Source organism: Sinocyclocheilus grahami, unplaced genomic scaffold, assembly GCF_001515645.1.
Source record: "Sinocyclocheilus grahami isolate Dianchi unplaced genomic scaffold, SAMN03320097.WGS_v1.1 scaffold2434.1, whole genome shotgun sequence".
In the NCBI taxonomy this organism is placed as follows: Eukaryota; Metazoa; Chordata; class Actinopteri; order Cypriniformes; family Cyprinidae; genus Sinocyclocheilus; species Sinocyclocheilus grahami.
Window position 1 is genome coordinate 86,586 of NW_015507613.1, and position 25,807 is coordinate 112,392.

At 40.9% G+C, this 25,807-nt stretch overlaps 2 long non-coding RNA genes across 2 annotated transcripts; one reads left to right on the top strand and one right to left on the bottom strand.

Annotated features, from left to right (window-relative positions):
• Positions 1–1,458: 1,458 nt before the first annotated feature.
• On the bottom strand, positions 1,459–21,997 carry LOC107575016 (uncharacterized). Its single transcript, XR_001607793.1, has 3 exons — positions 21,888–21,997; positions 2,970–3,131; positions 1,459–1,747 (listed from the first exon to the last, which is right to left on the bottom strand). It is a non-coding gene; the product is annotated as an uncharacterized lncRNA (long non-coding RNA).
• On the top strand, positions 20,298–25,715 carry LOC107575017 (uncharacterized). The gene is made up of 3 exons (XR_001607794.1): positions 20,298–20,380; positions 22,239–22,244; positions 25,705–25,715. It is a non-coding gene; the product is annotated as an uncharacterized lncRNA (long non-coding RNA).
• The last annotated feature ends 92 nt before the right edge of the window (positions 25,716–25,807 follow it).

Genomic DNA, 25,807 nt, shown 5'->3' on the forward strand with positions numbered 1-25,807 from the left:
TTTAAAAAATCAAAACATTACTTATGCATTTGTAACTGCAATTTAAAGTATTCCATGTTCCTCTGAGCTGCATTAACATGTGTAAATACATCTAAATGCCACTTCATATGCAACTTCCGCAAAAATGAATTTTATTGATACTGATTTAATTTGTTTAGTAACAGCCTAAATGTATTATTATTATAATTGACTGATTAAATGTAAGAATTTGACTTAAGAGATGATGCACACTTTTAGAAAAAATGGCTTTATAAAGGTAAAAATGTCCATAAACGGTAAAAATCAATTTAAACTTATTGGAAAAGCTTAGTTTCTATCACTGCTGTGAACTGACCACACAGAATACGAAAAATATCAAAAACTTTAGGAGTCAGCTGTCCACGGTAGTCCTTATGATATCAGCACAATAACACACTCAGCAAAATATCGTCTAATTATCTTTATCGATAAAATCCCAGAAAATATTTAGATATTATTTTTTTGTCAATATTGCACACCCCTAATACTGAAACAAAATGATTTGCAACGGTCGCTTTGTCACGCCCAGTGTAGACAGCCTCAAACTGTTGGTTTATTTCTGTCTCTCTTTTTTTATTAATTTTTTTTTGGCTAGTAGCCAAATTGGCTGGTGAGTGAAAAAGTTAATTTCAATTCCTGATTGTGGCATATTTGGCGATGACGCGAATCAGACCTGAAAGTGCTGGATCTGAAGATGATCTACTTACTGTGAATGTTTTTTGTATGACTGTGTAGAGAAGATGATCGAGTGAAACACTTCCCACATGCAGTGCAGTGATATGGTTTCTCTCCAGTGTGTATCTTCTCGTGTCTTTTCAGGTATCCTGACCGACTGAATGTGAAAAAGTTAATTTCAATTCCTGATTGTGGCATATTTGGCGATGACGCGAATCAGACCTGAAAGTGCTGGATCTGAAGATGATCTACTTACTGTGAATGTTTTTTGTATGACTGTGTAGAGAAGATGATCGAGTGAAACACTTCCCACATGCAGTGCAGTGATATGGTTTCTCTCCAGTGTGTATCTTCTCGTGTCTTTTCAGGTATCCTGACCGACTGAATCTCTTGTCACAGTGTGAACACTTGTACAGTTTCTCTCCAGTGTGGATCTTCTCATGTGTTTTCAGATTTCCTGGCTGATTGAAGCTCTTGTCACAGTGTGAACACTTGTAAGGTTTCTCTCCAGTGTGAATCCTCTCGTGCTGTTTTAACAAGTTTGCTGTAGTAAAAGTCTTCTCACACTCAAAGCACATGTACTCTCTCACACCAGTATGCATTATCTGATGTTCTTTCAAATGGTGTAGACGTGAAAAACTCTTTCCACACAAATGACATGAATGTGGCTTCTCCTTTGTATGAACTCTCAGGTGCCGATTCAGGTTTGAAGCTCTCAAAAATGTTTTTCCACATTGATCACATGCGTACAGTTTCTCTCTAGTGTGGATGTTCATGTGATACTTAAGGTTTGCTGATTGTGTGAAACTCTTTCCACACTGATCACAAGTAAACGGTTTCTCTTCTGTATGAATTCTCATGTGAACATCAAGACTATGTTTGGATGTCAAACTCTTTCCACACTGAGTGCAGGTGAAAGATTTCTTGGCTCTTGTTTTCTTTAATCTTACCCGTTTTCTTTGACAGCAACTCAAAGGTTTTTCTCCAGTTTTGAAGTGATTTTTCTCTTCAACTTCACTCAATTCTTCATTCTGCTCATTTTCTTCAATCAACTCTGAAATAAATGCAAAAACAGTTCATTTGTCAGTAACTCAAAAAAATATTGGCATGTAAATGTTTACAGGCCAGGACTCTTATCAAACATGTGAAGTTTGGAGAAGACCGGACATTGTATGCATGAGTTACAAAAACTTCCTGTTTCATAGTATTAATAGCATGCTTTAGCACTTAGTAAGTTTTGCTAGCATGTTTGATCATATTTATAGCATGTTTAACACACAATGGCATATTTTACTGTGTTGCTAATAGTGCATCACAGTGTTAAACATGTCACTTCCTGTTGCCAGTAGGTGACGCTATAACTATAACCGAATATGACCATGGAGATGTCCTCAGGCCAGGACTCCAATCAAATATGTGAAGTTTGAGGCATATTGGACATTGTATGCATGAGTTACAAAAACTTCCTGTTTCATAGTATTAATAGCATGCTTTAGCACTTAGTAAGTTTTGCTAGCATGTTTGATCATATTTATAGCATGTTTAACACACAATGGCATATTTTACTGTGTTGCTAATAGTGCATCACAGTGTTAAACATGTCACTTCCTGTTGCCAGCAGGTGGCGCTATGAGTATAATTGAATATGGGCATGGGTATGTGTTCAGGACATAACACCTATCAAACGTGTGAAGTTTGTGGCAGATCAGACATTGCTTGCCTGAGTTACAGCAACTTCCTGTTTCATGGCGAAACATCAAATGTTGTCAGGCTGCCAGGGACACAAGATCGAAAACGAAACCTCAAGATCTTCGCAATTTCGCATCGCAAAGGCCTTATGATTACTCTCAGCAAATTTGAAGATGATCCGATTAAAACTGTAGGAGGAGTTTGTTAGTACGAGGCCTGAAAATGACAAAAACTGCCCAAAAATCATACAGGAAATTAAAAATAAAGGACTTCTTGTTGGGTTTCGGATTTTGAACCAGGAGACTTTTTAGTAGGTAATGGTGTGTTACACAACCAATTCTGAAACCCATATCAGATGTACATTTTCACCAATTCTGATGTGTGTGCAAAGTTTCATGAGTTTTGGAGCATGTTTAGGCCCTTAAAAATGTGATTTACTTCGGAGAAGAAGCGGAAGAATAATAATAAGAGAGGGAGCAATTCCAATAGGGTCCTCACACCATCGGTGCTCGGGCCCAAAATATAAAACTACTTGAAACTGTATAACCGTCACCATTATTAGTGAAGAATGAAGAATAAACACCAACCTGTTAGTTCTTCAGTATCTTCCGTGTGTTTGATTCTGCAGGGTTCTGGATCTCTCATCTTCTCTCTGTCCTCTTTAATAAACTCAGTTTTTACAGATTTCTTCCTGATGCTTTGATGCTCGTCTGCATTGATAAACTGATGGGAATATTTCAGCTGAATTTCTGTGTGGAAGAAGCAGATTTGCCATAATCAACAAGAAATCAAGAAGTGTTGTCTCTTTGTAAATCATTATATCACTATATTAAAAGAGTGTTGACACAAAGGTAAGAGTGTAGAGCACATCAGTTTAAAATGCTCATTCAGTAACACTTTACTCACATAAGTGCTAATTCACACATTCTATGTATTTCTGTGTTGTCTGTCTTTCTAAATAACAGTAAGAATGAACAATGAAAGCATAAACAGAAATCTGCTGACACTCATCATCATTAACAACTACAGGTAAATAACTACACTAGAGTTATTTACTGTATCGTTCTCACAGTATTTCTGCTGTTTGTCAGCGCTGTTTCATCTGGCTTTTAACTAGTTTAAATCAGCGAGTCATTTGTGTTCTTCACTTAACTCAAGCGCTTCACACTGGATCTCAAAGTGATGTTTAGTGCTCACCACTGTGCTGCCGTTTGAACCTGAGCGGAGCGGATAAAGTGTCCGTGCGGCACGCTTCAAAAAAAATTTCTGCTATTGGCGCATGAACATTATATCGAACATTTATTGTGGCCTGGTCTGAAGAATCACATTTTATTTTACGTCACATGGATGGCCAGGTGCATATACGTCGCTTATCTCGGAAACACATGGCACCAGGATGCACTATGGGAAGAAGGCAAGCCGGCGGAGGCAGTGTGATGCTTTGGACAAAGTTCTGCTGGGAAACCTTGGGTCCTGCTATCCATGTGGATGTTACAATGACACATAGCACCTACATAAGCATTGTTGCAGACCATGTACACCCTTTCACGGAAACGGTATTCCCTGGTAGCTGTGGCCTCTTTCAGCAGGATAATGCGCTCTGCCACAAAGCAAAAATGGTTCGGAAATGGTTTGAGGAGCACAACGAGTTTGAGGTGTTGACTTGGCCTCCAAATTCCCCAGATCTCAGTCCAATCGAGTATCTGTGGGATGTGCTGAACAAACAAGTCCGATCCATGGAGGCCCCACTTCGCAGCTTACAGGACTTAAAGGGTTAGTTCACTCAAAAATGAAAATTAGCCCATGTTTTACTCACCCTCAAAGCATCCTAGGTGTATATTGTTATGTATTTAGTGTTTGGAATTGGGATATATTGCAGTTGTTGCATTATGCTCTTGATGCTGCTGTGTGACCCTGTATATACTACTGAACAGTTGTTAAGTAAAGAAGAAAAGGTTATGTGCACTCGGCCTCCATTGTATCTTTGTCCATAGAATATAATGATATTCTGATAAATACGACAAAATTGGCGACGAGGATTGGACATATTAACTTCTACTTTGTACTGGTGCAGACTAATATAGACCAACATACTTTTTTTTGACGAAAATGAGTGCTCATCGTTTGAAACATTGACTGCAACCATCGGGACATCAAATCAACATAATCCACAAACAGAATGGTGACTATCGGGCATATTGATGCTTTTGACGAGGCCATCGAGTAGTGGACAAACATGTATTGAATGGTTTGAACACTTCACAAAGGCCAATAATATTGATGAGGAAAAAACTGTTCCAGTGTTGTTAAGCGTTATGGGCACGAAAACGTACGGTCTTCTATGTAACTTGATTGCAACTGCTAAACAAGGAGAAAAGATGTATCAAAAGATTGTTACGACGTAAAAGGATAATAGCATAATAAAAGAACACTTCTGTTTCCACAAACGCAATCAAGAGGAAGTGACGGTTGCACAGTATGTATCAGTTTTAAAACAACTCTCTAAACATTGTGACTTCGGAACACATTTGGAGGATGCTTTTAAGGCAGTGGTTCTCAATTCCAGTCCTCGCGTACCCCAGCTCTGCATATTTTGCATGTCTCTCTTTGTTAACACACCTGATTCAGATCATCATCTTGTTAGAAGTGAGCTCCGTGCATGAACTGTGTTCTGATTGACATGGTCCCTACACAGTGTCCACTGCTCCCTACTCCCTGAGCAGGGGATATCCGTTAAAGTTTACTTCACTTCGAAATATTCATTTACAGATTTGCGCTACGCCGCTGCCTACATCGTCTTCACACACATACGAAACTTACTAGAGAAGTGTGAAGTGGGACATAACATACTTCTGTAAATAAATACAAATTAAATTTAAATTCACATCTGGCACAATTAAATGCCCTTTGTATGGAACATATACGCTCCCTTCAAACTGGAATCATGGCGGAATATCCCATAATGTCCACTTTGCAGGGCACTTACAGTCAAATATAACAAACGTCTGAAGCAATAAGAGAAACATACAAAATGTGCAGAGCGGGGTACGCAAGGACTGGAATTGAGAACCGCTGCTCTCGCGGCACTTACTTTTCACAAAGCTGAAGAGTTTGCGGTCCCTTAAAGTAAATGCAATGCATGTTTCCTCACCCAAACAGCGACGCAATTGTAAAAGATGTGGGAAAACGAACCACACAGATGAGGACTGTTAGTACAAAGATCAAGCCTGCCATTCATGTAGAAAGAAAGGCCACATCAGATGCGTGTGCAGAAATAAAATAACCTTTGAAAGAGAAAGAAAGCATGAGAAAAAGTTTAAGCCACGTAAAAGACAGAGTAAAAATTATAAGAGACGGGTACATCATCTGGATGCTGGAGGAAAACAAAGTGTTGGGTCAAGTACAGATACAGAGAAGGAAATTACACTGTATATGATAACCAAAAGAGAGCAACTCGCACACATTCGTATAACTCCAGAAACTGAGGGGAAAATGATTGAGATACAGGTGCTGCAGTGTCCCTAATTTCAAATGAAAACTATGCTAATGACTTGCAGCATATTCCACTGCAGCCGACCGACATCTTAAAAACATACAGTGGAGAAGCACTAGCACCAGTAGGGGTCATCAACATAGCGGTAAAATTAAATAAATCAGTCTGCACGATTGCCACTGTATGTGGTTAACAGTGATGCCCAACCATTATTTGGTAGAGAATGGCTGAGATCTATAAAACTTAACTGGCAAGACATAAAAACAGTCAAGCATGGAGTTGCAGACACTACAGAAACTGTGATAAATCGGCACTCCAACGGTTTTGAGAAATACTTGGGCACTATGGAAGGAATTGAAGCTAAAATTGGCTAAAGCGTGATCATACTCCACAATTCTATCAGCCAAGGGTAGTACCAACCAAAAGTAGAGGCTGAATTGACACGTTTAACAGAGATGGGAGTGATTTCATCAGTACAGTACAGTACAGTGAGAGTGGGCCACACCGGTGGTACCAGTGATCAAGAGAGATGGTTCAGTGAGACTGTGTGGTGGTTTTAAAGTGACACTCAACCCAGCCATTTGTGTGGACCACTGCCCACTTCCACGCATAGAAGATCTTTTTGCATCTCTGAATGGTGGTCAGTTATTCAGTAAGCTGGCTTTTTCAAACGCTTACTTGCAGATGCCAGTGGCACAGGAGTCGAGGAAATTACTCACCATATCCACCCAAAAAGCTATTTTGCTATAACCGTCTACCTTTCGAGATTGCCCCAGCTCCGGCATTATTTCAGAAAGCAATGGATCAAGTTCTCTTGGGGATTCCAATCACTCACTGCTATCTATATGGCATACTGATAACAGGACAAGATGATGTGGAGCACCTCAAGACACTAGACCAAGTTCTCACTAGACTGGAAAAATATGGTCTGAAATTGCAATATGAAAAAATTGAAATTTTCAAACAGTCACTGGAGTATTTGGGTCATTAAATCGATGCCGCTGGACTACACAAATCGCCAGAAAAGATTAAAGCAATAATGGAAGTGCCAACACCAGCCAAAGTAAGTCAATTACGCTATTTCCTTGGGATGATTAACTACTATGGCTATAGTTTTATCAGGACAGTTTCGAAAACCTAAAGATCCTGCACCACTTCACCCATGGATTTGGCCAAATCATCCTTGGGAAAGGATACATATGGATTTTGCTGGTCCCTTTGAAGGCCATATGTACTTTATTGTAGTTGATGCACATTCCAAATGGCCCGAAGTCTCCATCATAGACTGTACTACCACCAGCAAAACAATTCAAGTCTTGCGGGGACTTTTCAGTTGTTATGGTGTCCCTAACGTCACTGTCAGTGACAACGGCCTACAGTTTTGCGCTGAGGAGTTCTCATGTGGGGTGCAACACATCGGCTCTGCGCCCTATCACACCTCTAGTAATGGGCAAGCTGAACATTTTGTCCAAACACTCAAACATGCTCCGAAAGCTTCCAGAGGGTCAGCTCCAATCCAACAGAGACTTGATGGATTCCTGTTAACATACAGAATAACTCCTCATGCTACTACTAAGGAGTCACCTGCGATGTTATTCCTCAATCGCAAGTTAAGAACCTGACTGGATCTTCTTAGACCTAGTCTTGCCAGAACCGCGAGTCAGTCCCAGGAGGCTCAGCAGTTACGATGCCAAGAACACTCTAAGTCAAGGGAATTTCATGTTGGAGACTCCGTCCTATACCCAAAACCTGTCTATGATATAACTGTAGTGCTGTTTGATACGACGATGTATCGTCACAGAGATTTGATGATACAAGTATTGATACAGCCGTTTTAGTATCGATATCGTGGTATGTGTGCAGCAGTGGACTGCACTTGATTTGAAAACAAGAACACCATTTAAAATGGTGTAGAAAAGTGCAAGGTTTAAAAAAAAAAATTGAATAGAGCATAATATATAGGCTACAACATGCTTTAATCTGGCCGCAGAGGAACACAACCGGGGTTGCCCGATATAAAGAGATGTAATCCCCGAAATTATCAACTTGACATCTAGTGGTGGCGCTGCTCTGCAAGCGACCTGGGCGTGTATGCTGCTACTTTTTTATCAGTTTTTTACTAGTTTATCTGTTTTAATTGAGTTTTTAACAAGTTGTCTTTAGTGTTAGTTAGTGTGTTTGTTTTATCAGTTCTGACTTTTGTGACTGTGGGAGCAATACGGAACTTTTTGGCAACATGTGCGTGGGACGCTGTGTTTGTGGATTACTCTCACCATGTGCTTGCTAACACCTGGAATGAGTGCCACAAACTCTCTACGCATCACTTACACCAGGGCAGAAGGCTGCGGAGAAGAGGCAGACAAGGTGGGGGGGTAGGACAGCGACTCCGACGCTGTCATTATTTGTGCGGTGTATGTCCCACCAAGTGGGAATGCAGCGAGAGCTGCTTCTCTCATTGCTGACTGTGCCCATCGTCAGCTGCAGCACACTCCTAATGCCCCCGTTTTTATTATGGGTGATTTTAATTATGGATGCAACGATACCATTTTTTTCAGAACCGATCCGATCCGGAAAATTCTGCCGATACCGATCCAATCCGATATCAGCGCAGTTTTTTTTAAATCAATGTAGAATTTCTATACTTCTCTGTGTTGACCTGATCTTCACTCTTTTGTGTGTTAAACACAATCTACTACATATAGACAACTTCATTTTAATGAAAAATAAATGAAAACATACAATCATAATATATGACAAAAACACTATTGTAAACTAGGTTACTGGATAATTCAGCAGCAAAAGATACTCTAGAAAAATCACGGGTGCACAATCATTTAAAAAAAATCTAGTGAAACATTTTTTATTTACAAATAAAAGTGAATAACTCTAAATCAAATGGTCAAATGTCACACATTGCTCTTTGTATTGTTGTAAAATACATTCATGAAAAAAACAAGTAAATACATTTACGGTTCAACTTTCTTACGGTTCGGTTTGCATCACGGTTTTAGAGTCACAGTTTTGGTACGGTTCGGTATGTGCTATGTTTAGAGAAAAAATATACTGTCAAATAAAAATAAAGAAAATAAGAAAATTCTATCCAACTACAAGCAACAGCACAAAATAAATACAATAGCATAAAGATACAAATAAAATAAATTTTCAGTGATTTTCAGTTTTTTTTTTTTAGGTAGGTCTAACATTAGTTTTTAGGTACAGAAATTGAATAAAGTAACGAAATGTAAAACAGCATTGCATATTTGACTGTATACTTTAAGAAACTGTAAGTACGTTCAGCCGCCTATGTCTGCTATAGGATACTTACCAAGACGGCCATTTTGACAACGTTTGTGTGAATTTGTCCATTTAAACACAATACTTCAGAGAGAGCTTAATATTTGCGCGCGTTGTGAGGCGCTTCGGTCTTCGGATGAGCGAACGCACAAATCTTCTCACTGTGCGAGCGAGCGAGCTTCCTCAGGCTCTTAAATGTTATAACTGGCAAAGCTTACATGAGTTTAGTTTAAACACAGATATAAACGTGTGCTGTTCAGGTCTCACCTGTGCGCGCGCACTATCAGCACCCAGGTGATGACGGAATAAATGACTTCTCATATTCCAGCATACAGCACTCGCATTGAACAAGAGTGTATGGTTTGTCCACTTTTATTTTTTCATCACTGTTGTTGTAATGTATTGGGAAGCCAGAATGCGCATCTATCAACAGAAACATACCTCAGCTGAACCTTGTTTGTTTTACGTGTTATTTATAAGAAACCATATTACAGATGTGTTGTCAGATTTAAGTTGAACCGTGGTCCTAATACATGCCAAACCGTGTGTGGAGAACCATAGAGTTAAATTTTTTTCCTCAAACCGTTCCACCCCTAATAAATATATACTATAAAATTTTAATAAATTTATTTTAAATGTATAGCACAGGCAACAAAATATGATAGATAGGACAGAACATCTCGGTTACTTGTGTAACCCTCATTCCCTGGAGGAGGGAACGGAGACGTTACGTCAGTCGTGACTGACGAATTGGGATCGCGCACCCCGCCCCGCGGGTATAAAAGGAGAGTGCAGCAACTGTGGCGATGGAACGTAACATCTCCGTTCCCTCCTTCAGGAACGTGACTGACTGAAAGGAAACGTCTCGGTTACTTGTGACTGACGACTGACGAATTGGGATCCGTATGGAAAACGCCACTATTGCTGACCCCCTCCAGTGCCCTGCGGAAGCCGGCAAGTCCCCCCACACCAGCTGGGGCGGAAGATAGGACGCGATGGTCATGTTCCCGCACTGAGAACATGACTCATCCATGAGCGCTGCTTCAGCGTGCTGTAAGCCCAGGCATGAGATGCAGCGATCATGACCATCAGATGCATCCAGGAAGTGACCACATCCAGAAACGCACGAGCGGGAAGCCATCTTTAAAAAGACGCCCATTGCTCGTGGAGCTCTTTTAGAATTGAAAAACACTCTGCTGAAGCGCCCAGGGGAGGTCGCGGCGAGACCGCAGAATGGAAGCTGCAGCTCGCCGAGGTTTCAGCAGCCCCGCTGACACGCCGTAACACCAACGCCAGCCGTTTTCCGAACACTCGCGGAGATTCGTCCTGTAGAAGGCTCGGCTCCGAAGCGAAAAGCTGATGTGCGTTTGCACGCGCTCTCCTTTTATACCCGCGCTGCGGGGCAGGGTGCACGTGGCGAAACACGCACGCCAACTCTCATTGGCTTGTTTAGTTAACATAATATTAGCGTTAGCCGCGCTTATGCTAACGATTAACTACGTATATGCTAACGGCGATGTTTATTTCAATCCGAAATTCAAATTAAAATATGGAATAATATTCCCAACAGAACAGTAGCTTTAAATATTAAAAATGTAATTGAAACTTACCTGCTTGAACTTGATCGGGGTGTTTTGTTAGTTTGATGCGTTTCCTCCTCTTGAGGTTGCCACTGCTTTTATGAAGTGTGTAGGGTATCAGACAATCTAAGATTTGGTCAAAACATGGTTGAAACGAGGAGTCCAAAATTCCACAGAGGCCCAAGACAACAGGATGCTCATAAATCAGACCCTAGCCAGTCTGAAGCAAGCCTAACCAACTCTGTCAAAGAACAGCTTTCAACATTAAAACAAAAGAACACTTATTGACAATTCCAAGGAGATTGTCAATTTTGGGGAAAGTTATCAAGAATAATGGTCAAAAGAGATGCACAGCATGACCGTCACATGGAAACATGTGATAGTGATCACAAGCTCCTCGGATTGACTTTTCCCCCCACTTAGGAGACAAAACAGACTGAGATTCCTTACAGACATTTTAACCTCTCTGGTCTTCACAGAACGCATCCTTACGTTCACAGAACGGCTATAGAAACTGCCTTTCCATGCATCTAAATGACACTAAAAGGACCTGAGCAACTAATCATTTCTATGCATAATTCCATATCATGTATGTAACCCACACATCAGACTATGACGTCTAATCATTTATTGTGTATGTATTTTAATAACTATTGAATCGCTTAAGGATTATATTCATGTTGGGTATGTATGTGTTTGAATCTTCTTGCTGGAAACGTTTCTTCCAATCAATTATTTGTCAAATGTATCATATTCTTGTTATAGAAATCATGTCCAAGATTATACGCTGCAAGAGCGGGAAAAGCTCGGACCATGTGACTGATAAGAGAACATTTGATTTATGAATGGGGAGGAGGAATATACAACACCCCGAGCAACAACGACATCTAATTGGTCAAAACACCATTTGGGAGGTGTTAAACAGCCCGGTTTAAATACTCAGCACACCATCAAACTTTGCTTTTTTGTGTCTAGCTTTGAGCTTCTAGTCAGGCTTTTTGTGTCTAGATTTGAGCTTCTAGTCATGCTTTTTGTGTCTAGCTTTTTTTTATTTTCCGTTGAGAGTTTCGAGTTTCGAGTTAAGTTTGCCTAACGCCGCATCTCCGAAAGTGTGCTGTCTAAAACTTCAACTGCAGACCACAGCTCCGCGTCGCTAGCCAACACCCAATCACTGGCTTCCCAAGACTGACCCTCCAGCCAATCAGAAAGACGGGAAACCCCTTTCGGCAACCAGACAAGGAAGGGAACCCCGCACACAGGAACGCAAGTACCTCCAGATCCTAGCTGAACTGGTGCATTTAATATAAATTTTAACCTAATTGAGGAACGAACTCAATGCGAGGGTTAATTAAGTGATTGATGGTTGTTCAGATCTATGCAATTGCCCATATTGCTGTAAACTTGGGATTTTACATTTTTATACTTCTCTGTGTTGACCTGATCTTCACTCTTTTGTGTGTTAAACACAATCTACTACATATAGACAACTTCATTTTAATGAAAAATAAATGAAAACATACAATCATAATATATGACAAAAACACTATTGTAAACTAGGTTACTGGATAATTCAGCAGCAAAAAATTTACATTTTATTTCCTCACTTTCTCTCTTTCTGCAACTACTGTGAATGCGTGTGTTTATGTGTTAGATTAGTTTATATGTCTTAGATTTATCCAATAAAGCCTTATTTATATTGAAAAGAGAAGTATCTCGTGTTTTGTGCTCACAAGTTAGTCTTAAACTGCCGATCTTGTTACTGTGCTAATTAATAGTGTTTTCACTATATTTTGGTTATAAATATCCATTGCAGAATTGATATCATACAGCTCGTTCACTGAATCGCTGGCCGTCTCAGTGATCAGCCGTAAAACAGTGATTCTGTCCAAATTCCCTTACATATTATTGGTGGAGTTCCCTTTAAAATCTTAAATGATTCCCTTTGAGCTAAATTATTGACCTGTTTCCCTTACAAGTGGTTGCCAGGTTTTCACAACAAAACCCGCCCAATTGCGTTTCAAGGGGGTCCCCGTTAAAATTCGCATTCCAGGGGCTAAATATCACGTTAATGGGGTCGTTTTTCAACCCGCGGACATGAAAAACAACCCACGGCAACAGTGTTAAGTAGCCCAATTCCGCGGGAAAAATTGCGGACTTGGCAACACTGGAAGAGGACAGCTTTCTGATAGCGTATCAAGAACCGGGTTGACCGGGTACTCGGTACCACCGGTACTTAAGAAAACCTGGTACCGCAACATTTTCCTTTTTTTAGTATCGACTTGGTACCGAAATACCGGGTCTTTTGACAACACTAATGTACATTTGTCTGTGGTTTCCTACATTATCAATTACTATTGCTCAAAATGTATTATATAGTTATATGTGCTATAGTCTTAGCCCTCAAAACATCAAGTCATTAGCTCATCGTATAGGTCATTACGGTAATAGCAAAATAGTCGATCTAGTTGTCATAAACTGTCAAGCATATTTTCTACATATTACTTTTATACTTTTTTATAAATTTGCCATGAATTGTGCAGGTGAATCTTGACTTTCACTAATGAAGAGAATGTAGATCAACCAATGATAAACCAGTTCTCTAAAATAGCTCAAAGGTGCATCTCATGAACCTTCGATTGGAAAGTAAATATAGACAGAGAACAACACTAGAGTTACAAATTCTGACAATGGACTTTCTAATTTTTATGCTTGCCTTTGTGCCCATATTTCTTTTTCTTTTCTATTTCCCAATGACGTTGTAATGTGTTTTTTTGTTGTTGTTGTGGCCCCACTTTATATTAAGTGGCCTTAACTACTATGTACTTACATAAAAAATTAAGTACAATGTACTTATTGTGGTTCATATTGTATTGCAAAACACTTTTGCTGCTATTGAGGTGGGATACTGGTAAGGTTAGGGACATGTTTGTTGGTATGGGTAAGTTTAAGGGTGGCTTAAGGTGTAAGGGATGGGTCAACTGTGTAATTATAAATGTAATTACAGAAATTAATTACAGATGTACTTACATGCAAGAATTTGTAAAATATAAGTACAATGTAAAAACATGTATGTACACAATAAGTACATCGTACCAAATTTTTTATTTAAATGTAAGTACATAGTTGTTAAAACCACTTAATATAAAGTGGGTCCGTTGTTGTTGTTTTTTGGTCAGACCACAAGTTAAAGTGTAAATGTGGATCATATCCAGTCTCTTTCAATCAATATCCCACATACAGTAATGTGTAAATTTGTACTTTTAAAATGGATATATGGGATACACAAGAAGTGAAGCCTTGTGAATTTCAGTACAATAATGGTCATCCAAACTGTTGCCATAGTTTACATCAGGTAATACTAACATAGTGTACTGTTATATTGACAACATGACTAATGCATTTTGACTATCTTGTGTGTGAACAATGACACAAGGTCTTTTCATTCTGATGGCACTGATATGTTCATTGACAAATACTTACTTTTGAGAGATGAACTAAAGATTTTAAGTAAGTTACAGGCTTTTGCAGGAAATCCATTGTGTGGTGCTGTTTGTACGAATTGTTTTGAGAAATGCACACACTTCTTTGCAAATATTACAGTAAGGACGATTCGAGAAATGCACCAAAGTGACTGAGAAAAACTGTATTCAGGTTTGAAACAATGGATCCAGAGAGACGTGAAGGAAGAGATCAAGGACAGCACAGAGGAGGAGGAAGAGGAGAAGGAGTAGTGAGTAGAGAAAGAAGTGAAGGAATAGGAAGAGTAGGAAGTGGAGAGGGAGTACGGAGAGGAAGAGGAGAAGGAGGAGGAGTAATGAGTAGAGAAAGAAATGAAGGAAGAAGAAGAGTAGGAAGTGGAGAGGAAGAGGAGAAGGAGGAAGGAGTAATTAGTAGAGAAAGAAATGAAGGAAGAGGAAGAGGAGGAGTAGGGAGCAGAGAAAGGAAGAGGAAGAGTAGGAGGTGGACAGGGAATACGGAGAGGGAGAGGAGGAGGAGGAGTAGGGAGTAAAGAAATAAATGAAGGAAGAGGAAGATTAGGAAGTGGAGAGGGAGTACGGAGAGAAAGAGGAGGAGGAGTAGGGAGTAGAGAAAGAAATGAAGGAAGAGGAAGAGTAGGAGGGGGCGTACGGAGAGGAAGAGGAGGAGGGAGAGGAGAAAGAAATAAAGGAAGAGTAGGAGGTGGAGAGGGAGTACGGAGAGGGAGAGGAGGAGGAGGAGGAGGGAGAAGAGAAAGAAATGAAGGAAGAGGAAGGAGGGAGTAGAGAAAGAAATGAAGGAAGAGGAAGAGTAGGAGGGGGAGTACGGAGAGGAAGAGGAGGAGGGAGAGGAGAAAGAAATAAAGGAAGAGGAAGAGTAGGAGGTGGAGAGGGAGTACAGAGAGGGAGAGGAGGAGGAGGAGGAGGGAGTAGAAAAATAAATGACGGAAGAGGAAGAGTAGGAGGTGGAGAGGGAGTACAGAGAGGGAGAGGAGGAGGAGGAGGGAGTAGAAAAATAAATGACGGAAGAGGAAGAGTAGGAGGTGGAGAGGGAGTACGGAGAGGGAGAGGAGAAGGAGGAGGAGTCGGAGTCGGGAGTAGAGAAAGAAATGGTTGTTTGGAACTATTGGCTGCTCCATGACACGCTTTACGTCCACATTCCTCAGTTCCTATGGAAGCCTATGGAAGTGTCACCACTCTGTTTCTCAACGGCTCTGGATCAGGCATGCAAGAGGATTTAACCCCCGCTGCCTGGCCAGGGCCAGTATAGCCTGTGAGGTTCTCTGGCTTGTCCCAGACAAAAGACGGGATGCTGGGACAGAATAATAATTTTTGTTGTTTTTTGCTGTATTGTACTGTACTGTACCACAAGCAACACTTATTACCGGTTTTTGTAGTATTGTTTTGAATTTATCTCATCAGTGTGTAAGACTATGTTGTAGTTAGGGCTGTGCGATTAATCGAAATCGAATCGAAATCGCGATTTAAGACGTTGAGATTTGCTAATCGCAAAGCCTGCGATGTGGACGCGATATTACTCTGTTCCAGAGCATATGCATGACTGCCAGCTTTGAGTTGCAGTCTTACTTGCCCTGGGCAAGAGTGAGCGCACCTCCGTTCTCCCCAATCAGCACTGCTCTAGCCAACTGCATAAACCCACCATAAAAAAAAAAAAAAATACGGAAAGCGGGATGGGAGAGAGACAGAGTGGGATTATGGCGTCTACTGGGTCAGATTGATAGTTAGGCAAATTAAAACTAAAGAAAAACGTATGAAACTTAAACGACAGACAACGAACAAAAAAGGTAATTTGCAAGAGCTGCGTCACAGCGCATATCAAGAGCTCCCTTATCGGTTCTGTTCTTCAGCCCGGACCCAGAGCGCTCCTCCAAAGATGCAATTACTACGGGACAGCAGCCAGAGAGGAGCACTGATAACCCCCCAAAATAGCAAAATTGACTTAAATTTGATGGGGTGCTGGAATTGTAGTAGCGGCACTGCTGAGGCTTAGAAGAGAGAACTAGAGGCTTCTGCGGAAGCGGGCGCTGCTGCGGCATCTGAAAAGAAAACCCCTGTGGGTGTGGGAACTACTACGGCATCTGGTAAGAGAAAATGGCTTCTGCGGAAGCAAGCGCTGCTGCAGTGTAAAATACAGATAATGGCTCCAGCGGGAGCGGGAACTGCTGCGGCAGTGGGAAAATATGAAAAAGCTGCTGCGGCGGAGGAGAAACATGGAAGAGTTCCTGTGGAGCGGCGAGCAAGGAAAAGTTGGGGAATGGCAGGTTGTAGGCAGAGTGAAATGCTTTAAAGCACTTCCAAGCTGTTAGGTAAGATTGTAGGGTCCTGGGGGAGACGGCTTGAAGAATAGAATTGAGGGAAGCTTCGAGGAGAGGTCTCAGTGGATGATTTATGGGAATATCAGTTCTGAATAGGGAGGTACTGGGGTTGGGACTGGATCCGCCTCTGGTGCCAACGTTCTGAATTTCTGGAAGGCAAAGCAAGAGAGAGAGTCGGCTATTTGTTTTTTTGAACCAGGAATGTGTTTTTCAGTTACAATGAATTGGTCGCAAGCCGAGATCCAAATCAGGCGTCTTAACAAAGGCATTAGGATGGGTGAATGTGAACGGCCTTTATTGATGCAGTGCACGGTAGCCTCATTGTCGCAGTGGATAATGATGCTGGTGGCGGACCACTCCTTACCCCACAGAAGGGCTGCAACGACTAAGGGATATAGCTTGAATAGAGCTGAGGATTTTAGCCGTTGTGGTAAGTCTAATAGCTGGGGGGGCCACGTAGATGCAAACCTGCGGCCTTGGTAAAATCCTCCGAAACCAACAGAGGGGGCGGCGTCAGTAAATAACTGAATGTTGACGGGTGAAGATATCCATAAGCAGAGCTCGTTGCAGCACGAATCGGTTAGTGATACTCGATCCTCTAGTGCGTGGGCGGAGGACGCGAGAGAGAGGAGATGTGAGATGAAAGGGCGGCCCTGCGGGATGATGCGCATCGCGAAATTTAGATGACCAAGAATGGATAGCAGCTCGCGTTTGGAGTAGCTTGGGTTGTCTAAGAGGGTCGAAGCGACCAAGATCGTCCTATCAACTTTTTCCTTCGGCAGAGAAGCCTGGAATTTTTGAGAATCTAAGTTGATACCCAAAAATTCGATGGAGGTGCTCGAGCCCGCGGTTTAGTCTTGGGCGAGAGGAATCCTGAGCTCTGCAAAAACCTTTTGGGTTGTCAAAAGATGCACGGCTGGGATGGAGTCGGGAGGCGAAATGATTAAGAAATCGTCTAAAAGATGGATCAGGTAGGGTATTGCGTAATTGTTGGAGAGGATCCAGCAGATTGCCTCTGACAACATGTCGAAAATTTTTGGGCTGCTTCTACAGCCGAAAGTTAGGCGGATGAAAAAGTAAAATTTATTATGCCAGCGGATGCCAAATAAATGCCAAAAATCAGAGTGAATGGGCATCACTTTAAAGGCAGAGGTGATGTCGACTTTGGCCAGCCAAGCGCTGAGACCCGTGTTTTTGATCAGGGTAATGGCTTGGTCAATGTCATGGTAGTGGAGAGAAAATTCTTTGAGTGGAATGAGGCTGTTAACGTTTGGGAACGGGGAATTATGCGGGGATGAGAGATCGATTATGAGGCATTTTTTGCCTGAGAATTTCCTGGTAGCTACACCGATGGGGCTAACACGGAGAGAGCGGACTGGAGATTGGGGCAGATGAGGCTTTGGGAGGGGAGTTTTCCGACACCGGGGTGAAAGCCATGAGAGAGACCCGATAGTAGATAATCCGTAAAAAGGGAGTCAGGGTGATGAAGCAATTCTGAAGACAAACAAGAAACATTTATAGGAGTCGATAGGTATTGTTTAACATTTTTATTTGCAGCTTTTTGCACTGGACATATCAAGTGGGAGTGAGCGCCGCCACAAAAATTGCAAACATGCATGAAACGGCAGCGCTGCCTTGAGCATCTGCCAGTATTAAAACTACCGCAGACCTGGCTATCAGAGGGAGCTGAGCGGCGGCGGTAGGTGGAAGTTGGGGGAAAGGGGGTGGTTGGGATGTCTAGGAGACGCGGGACATAGCTGGTGGATTTGGGCTGGGATGGCTCGGGGCAGGGGGGAATAGATGGGTTGATTAGAGGGCATGTAATGGTGGAGTGGGCGACGGATCGGCAGACCACGCAAGATATGTTGCAGCTGCCTAAAAATACTCTGTTATGGAGTTCGGTGTCCAAGGCCCCCCAGTAAGGACATTGGTTCCACTGGGCCACTCGGATGGCGCATTTAGCTGCGAATAATTTGTGGTAAGTGTAAAAGTGAGAGCCACCATATGATAACGCAAGTTCAGCAACTATCGCTAGATAATCGACGAGCTCGCGTCTCCTGTGAGGAAAGACAGTGCAGATGACTTCTATGTAACGGGTGAAAGCGATTGTGAATTCAGCAAATGAAAAAATTTGTGATTGGTTGTGAGCTGTGTTTTTTAAAGTGACAGAAAATCCGCCGCAGTCGATTTGGCGATCTGCAGACGATGGTGAAATTGGTGACAAAAGGGAAAAAAGATCTACGTCCACACCTGCCAAGATCTGTGTCCTGATGTTGCTGGCCACGGGGGGTGGTTCCAAGGCGAGGGCGTTCGGAGGGGTGGGTAGAGGCGTGGCGGAAGAAAGTGAGAAGGAAGAGCGAGCGAGGGGAAGTGGAAAGGTATTCACCGGAAGCGCTTGCGGAGGCACGCTCACGCATGGGGCAATTCCGGGGATGGAATAGGAAGGGGGAAAGAGAGGGGGAATGACGGGCATTGGGGCCTGCGTCATTAGCGGAGGCATGCTCACGCTAAGAACAGCTCCGGGAGCGGAAGAAAAAGGAGGAAAAAAGAGAGGGGGAATGGTGGGCGTCGGGGCCTGCACCATTAGCGGAGGCACGCTCGTGCTGGAGATGGACGGTGTGGCTGCGGGCCATGGGTAGGGAAGGGGGTACGGGGAGGTGTGAGGCGAGGGTTGCGGGTAGATCTGCGCCGCTAGCGGAGGCGTGCTCACGCTGACGTGGCGGCTTGTGGAGACTGGAGCTGGTACTTCGCCGAGATGAGATGTGAGCTGATGCTCGGTGGACGGAGGAGGGGGTCTGGGGCTGGCAGTATCCAGGGCGCGCCACAGGCTTGAAGGAGTGAAAGTGAAAGTGACGTGACATGTGGCCAAGTATGGTGACCCATACTCGGAATTAGTGCTCTGCATTTATCCCATCCAAAGCCCTGTACATTCCCTCCCCCCACCACAATCCCTGCCGGTACTAGACTCGAACCTGCAACCTTGGGTTACTAATCTGACTCTCTAACCATTAGGCCACGACTTCCCCCGCTTTATCCGCGGCCTTGGATGGAGGAGTAGAGCTTGGAGGCACCCCTGTTTGGAGGGAAGTATAGAGGGAGAGGAGATCCGACTTGACCGACCGTCGTGGGACATTGACGCTGGAGCTAATGAGCGCCTGACATAGTCCGGTCACAGTCCATTTCTCCGCAGCTGGGGCGGAGGAGAGGGCTGAAGTGTAGGAGGACGGTGCGCTGAACGGCGACTGGAGACACCGGAGAACCCGTGGTGTCAAACGCGTTGTTGCCAGGGAAAAGTTCGATCTCTGACATGTTTGCAGCGATTGAATGTGCCAATGCTGAAAGACTAGAGATAATGGAGGTAAGGCTGCTTTGATTATTTATAGAGGTTCTCTCTTGTGCTGATTGGATAGATGGTGTAATTACTGATGATGAACTGGCCGTGTTAATTATCTGCGCGTGCTCCTCCCGAAACTTGTTAATAAAACATCACTTATCGAATAGGCTGTGCGATTTTTTTTAGACAATAATTCTCCATGTTTTCGGTGCTGATGTGCTGGTGATGCTTTGGCGTTTGAGAGGGCTCCTCGAGCTGAAGGGATCCCCCGACTGGTGGAGAACCGCCGGCGCGTTTGCGAGATAGTGACACCAGTCAACACTTTCACTTCAGTAAGGAGGTCTCTTGTTCAGGCAGCAACATTCGAGCATTGGCTTATTCGACCGTAAGTGCCCTGCGAAGTGGACTTCACATGAAATTCTGCCATGATTCCAGCTGCAAGGGAACGTACACGTTACATTCAAAGTGCATTAAAGTGCGCAAAAGTGAATTTATATTTAGGGATGCACCGAATGTTCGGCAACCGAACAAGCGAAAAAAGACCGAATAAATTGTACGGAAACAATGATATGACGCTATCAAATAGCAACCAGCGCAGAGTGAGAGGCGCGCACTCTTTATTATGCACACACATTTATAAATCTGTTATCAACAAAAAATAAGCACTGAGGTCTTCCTGCACGTTTCCGCCAAAGTAAAAGTTGAGAAAAAGCAAATACTCTTATCAACATTCATAAATATGTTAGTATTGTAATTTTACTGTTGTTCTGTAAAATAAAATAAAAAGACAATAATAATGATAATAATCATTACAACAGCTCTATTTTAATACATTTATTATAACATTCACACATAGTGTTCAAATTAGGATCTGTAATATTTTCTAATGTTTTAAGAAGTCTCTTCTCAGCAAGGCTGCTTTTAATCATTCGCAGATGATTTTATTGCACAATTATGAAATCGAAGAAATCGTTGGCGATAATAACAGCTGTTTGCATAGCTTCTCGGTGAACTACGGCTCTGTGTAGTAAATGCTGCTCCATCTGAAAGCATGTGAAAATACCACATTTAATAACATATTTTTACTCCAAACTCACTTTATAACGTCAGTCGAGTGTTTTAAATAAATCCTTCTGTGAGATGATGTGGCTTCTTACACAGAATAAGGCACGCAACATATTTCATAGTATTTAAGCAGTGATAAAGGCATTGCATTATAAATATACTTTATTTTAATGAAAATTATAATAATAAGAACTTAGATAAATTGCCAGATATATTGCCGTAGTCGTGTGTTTTTTTACTAGCAGTTGCTAGTGAAAATTACACTAAAATGTTGCAATGACGAAATATTGCACTGAATTACAGTTCAAATGTTACAAATAAGTTACAATATTGATGTTGTGATACTGGTAGCACTAATATAAATACTTGATACACGTTACAAAAAAGTAACAATTTGGAAACTGCAGTATTTTTTTGTCTTTTATCTCAGTGTTCCTATCAATGTTATATAAGGGTTTTTTATGCATAATATTAACCATAGAATGTGATCAAACAGTTTAAAGTAGCTGGGCTGAGATATATAACAATGTTTAATGCAGACATGTGTTAATTCAGTAGCCTACACACATTTTCCCACCGGTCACAATTGTGACGGACCATTAATTATTGATTATTTCAAAGGGATATCATCATTTGGATATTTTCATGTCTGGGAAAAAAAATTGGGATTAAATGGGTTAATGACATTTTGCCCATACATCCCTTCATATGTAGTGCAATACTCTAATACGACAAATCTCATGTGAATACAGATTACAAACAAACAGAGACCAAACCTTTACCGCACTCTCAAAATACTGTAATAAATGTGATCTGCTAAAGATGAATATCAAGAGAGAGATAACCAATAAAACCGCAGCAGCAACATTGATATTGTTCTGCATCCATTACAATAGTCTAAACAGTGAGAAACTGAGGATGGCTCACCTCTCCTCAGAAGACTGGACTCTACTCTACAGCTGCTGCTGCTGCTGCTGCTTCTTCTTCTGTGGGTTTAGTGGCGAGTTGCAGACCAGCTTCTAGGTGCATATCGCCACCTCCTGTGCTGGAGTGTGAAGGGATTTCAGTCTAGCTGTGCATTTTTAAATCTATATTCTGTTCTTAAGATCACTATTTTAATGTATTTTAAAACAGCTTTTATAATTTAATTTAATTTAATATATATATATATATATATATATATATATATATATATATATATATATGTGTGTGTGTGTGTATGTGTGTGTGTGGTTGTACATACACATATATGCAGTTGTTTTTTGGTGTTTGGCTTAGTGTTATGTTAGAATCATTATTATACTCTTATACCTTTTGTTCTTTGAATTGTTTTTAGCTTTATTATTTAAATGTTAAGTTTTGAAATTTTGTTGTATGCGTTTGTCATTTTTTATTTAATATCTTTATTTTTAAAACGTGCATAGGTAGCATTTATAAAGTTTTAGCTTTTAGTTTTGGATCTGTTTTTAGTTGTTTTAATGCTACAATTGATTGCTTCTGTTGTTCTCATTTGTAAGTCGCTTTGGATAAAAGCGTCTGATAAATGACTAAATAATAATAATAATTTTACCTGATCCTTGATTTGTATTTAACACATTTCTGATTGTAAATCTTTGCATCCCATATGCAATATTCCACTTTCCTTGCCACTTATATATTTAACATTCCTTCCTCTCTTCCACAATGCTCCATCATCGCCATACAATGCTGTTTTAATTCCTGCATGAATTCCTTCAAACACATCATTAATCATAATATGAAATAAAACCGGACTTAGAGCAGAACCCTGAGGTGTCCCATTTTCTACACTCACCATCTGAGATCATGTATTACTCACTTTGACTTGAATTGATCGACCAAATAAGAAACGTAAAACCCAATTATAAATTCTTATTCTCTGCAACTTTAATAACAATCCTTCTATCCACATAATATCGTATGCCTTTTCAATATCTAAAAAGACTCCCACTAACATTGATAATGCTTTCTTTATATCAGTTTCTGATCTTATTAATGCATCTAACGTAGATCTACCAGGTCGAAAGCCAAACTGATAAGCTGCTATTAATCATTTGCTTTCTAAGACATACTGTAAACTATTAATAATCATCTTCTCCATCATTTTGCATAAGTTGGATGTCAGAGCAATCGGTCTATAATTTCCGGCTTATGAAGAATCTTTTCCTGGTTTAAGAATGGGATCTATGATTGCTTGTTTCCAGGATGAAGGCGGTTGTCCTTCCATCCATATTTATTAAAGAAATCCAATAATATTTGAAGTAATACTTCATCCATATGTTTAATCATCTTATAGCTCATTTGGTCCGTTCCTGGTGCAGTGTCACTAACCCTCATTAATACCCTTTTTAGTTCCCACATTTTAAAGGTAGCACCTAAAGCTGTTTGAAAAAATAAAAAAATTATAAATTATTATTCTCTGCTACTATCTCTGTGTAAACGTCCCAAAGTGGATTATGAGAATCCCTACGCCATATCAAATTATCCCCAGCCTTGTTTCTTATTCTATTTAATTAATCTAGCGATAACTCCTTGCATGGATTATAAAGGTTTATCACCTTTATTCCCCCTTCACGTGTCCACACACCTCTACAACAACACATTCACTTTGAGTATCTAATACTATTTCTCTAAAAGCTACCCCCTCTTTCACACATCCCCCACCACTTGCTCCAATTCGGTCCTTCGACTGAACTTGCTTGACCGTTTGATATATTTTGTCTCTCATCACTTCTTGCACTCTTTTTTGGGCTTCACAGCCTAGATATGCTGCACTGTGTGGTCCTCCACAGTTGCAACATTTCTCCACATTGTCCATATTCATGATCTCCGCCACATTTACAGCATCTTTTTTTCCCTTTACAAACTGCTGCTACATGTCCCAATCTTTGACAATTGAAACATCTCATTACTGGTCTCACATAGGGATGAACCATGTAGCTCATATATCCAATTTTGGTACGTTCCGGTAAGTTTTTGCATTTGAAGGTTATTGCTACAGTTGTACTGATTTCTTTCCTGCCATTTCTATTGGATTGCAAACGCTTCACCTCCGTCACCATTTCGTTCATTATCTGTGTTTTTAATACCTCGTCTGATAAGGACATGGGCACCCCTGTGATCACTCCTTTAAGTTGCTTAAGTTCGCCTGGTACGTGACATTTAACTGCTGCACCACCAAACTCTCTGATTTTTAATGCAGCCTCTTGTTGCTTTTTGTCAACACAGAAAAGGAGGACACGATTGTTTGATAAGTACCTTGCTGATTTAATGTTACCAATCGACTTTTTGATTATTTTTGTAAATCTTATCGGATTGTTGATGTTTTCGATCATTCCAGAAAATGTGACAATTACTTTGTATTCCACCTCCACTTCCCTCGCCTTAATTCCTCCTAACTCTATATTGTTGTCATCCGACTCGGACTCTCTATTTTTTTTCCGCTTGTTTGAAATCTGAGAGCATCCCTCACTTCCAGTTATTGAAGAATCATCTTCTTCATCCATGCTACCTGCATCCATCCTCTCCAGTCTCAGCACAGTTGATGCTAACCCGCCAAAACATTCCTAGCCACTCTCCTCCTGTGTGTCATCGCAATCATCAGTCATCGTCGTCTACTTCTTCTTTTGTGTATTAGCGGTTGGCAAGCTTTTAGGAGCATTACCATCACCATCTGAGCTGGAGTGTGGAGCAGCAATGAGGAAGGACTCTTACATAATTTATTTAATTAATTACTTAATTAATACCAAAAAAAACGTCATACAAATAAATAAAAAAATAAACACAAAAATGACTAAATACAAATAATTAACTTGAAAGTATAAAGTCACATGTTTGTAACAAACAAGCCTCAGTCTGTTTACACCAATGAGATGAGCTTTAAATGACAATTTACAGATCTGAAGACATCAGCATAATAAATGAGCTGAAAACAGGGACTGTTGACATGAAAGAAAGAAAGTGTGTTTTCAGCAGCTCTGTTAATATTGATGAGTCTCAGACGATCAACACATTCAGATCATCAGCAGATCATCTCACTTTATTCTGAGTGTTTGCTGTTAGAAACTGATTATATAAGATACAAGCCTATAAAACATGCTCTACTGAAAGATAATACTGTTATTTCTCACAATAGCCGATCAAACATCAATAATAACACAACAATACATCAACAATAACACAAACACTAATGACACTCATCTTCATCAAACTACAGCAGTCCATATGAATCTAAATATAGTCTGCTTTTATGATAACTACATTCATTTCAATAATGAACTTACAAACCCGATTCCAAAAAAGTTGGGACACTGTACAAATTGTGAGTAAAAAAGGAACGGAATAATTTACAAATCTCATAAATTTATATTTTATTCACAATAGAATATAGATAACATATCAAATGTTGAAAGTGAGACATTTTGAAATGTCATGCCAAATATTGGCTCATTTTGGATTTCATGAGAGCTACACATTCCAAAAAAGTTGGGACAGGTAGCAATAAGAGGCCGGAAAAGTTAAATGTACATATAAGGAACAGCTGGAGGACCAATTTGCAACTTATTAGGTCAATTGGCAACATAATTGGGTATAAAAAGAGCCTCTCAGAGTAGCAGTGTCTCTCAGAAGTCAAGATGGGCAGAGGATCACCAATTCCCCCAATGCTGCAGCGAAAAATAGTGGAGCAATATCAGAAAGGAGCTTCTCAGAGAACAATTGCAAAGAGTTTGAAGTTATCATCATCTACAGTGCATAATATCATCCAAAGATTCAGAGAATCTGGAACAATCTCTGTGCGTAAGGGTCAAGGCCAGAAAACCATACTGGAT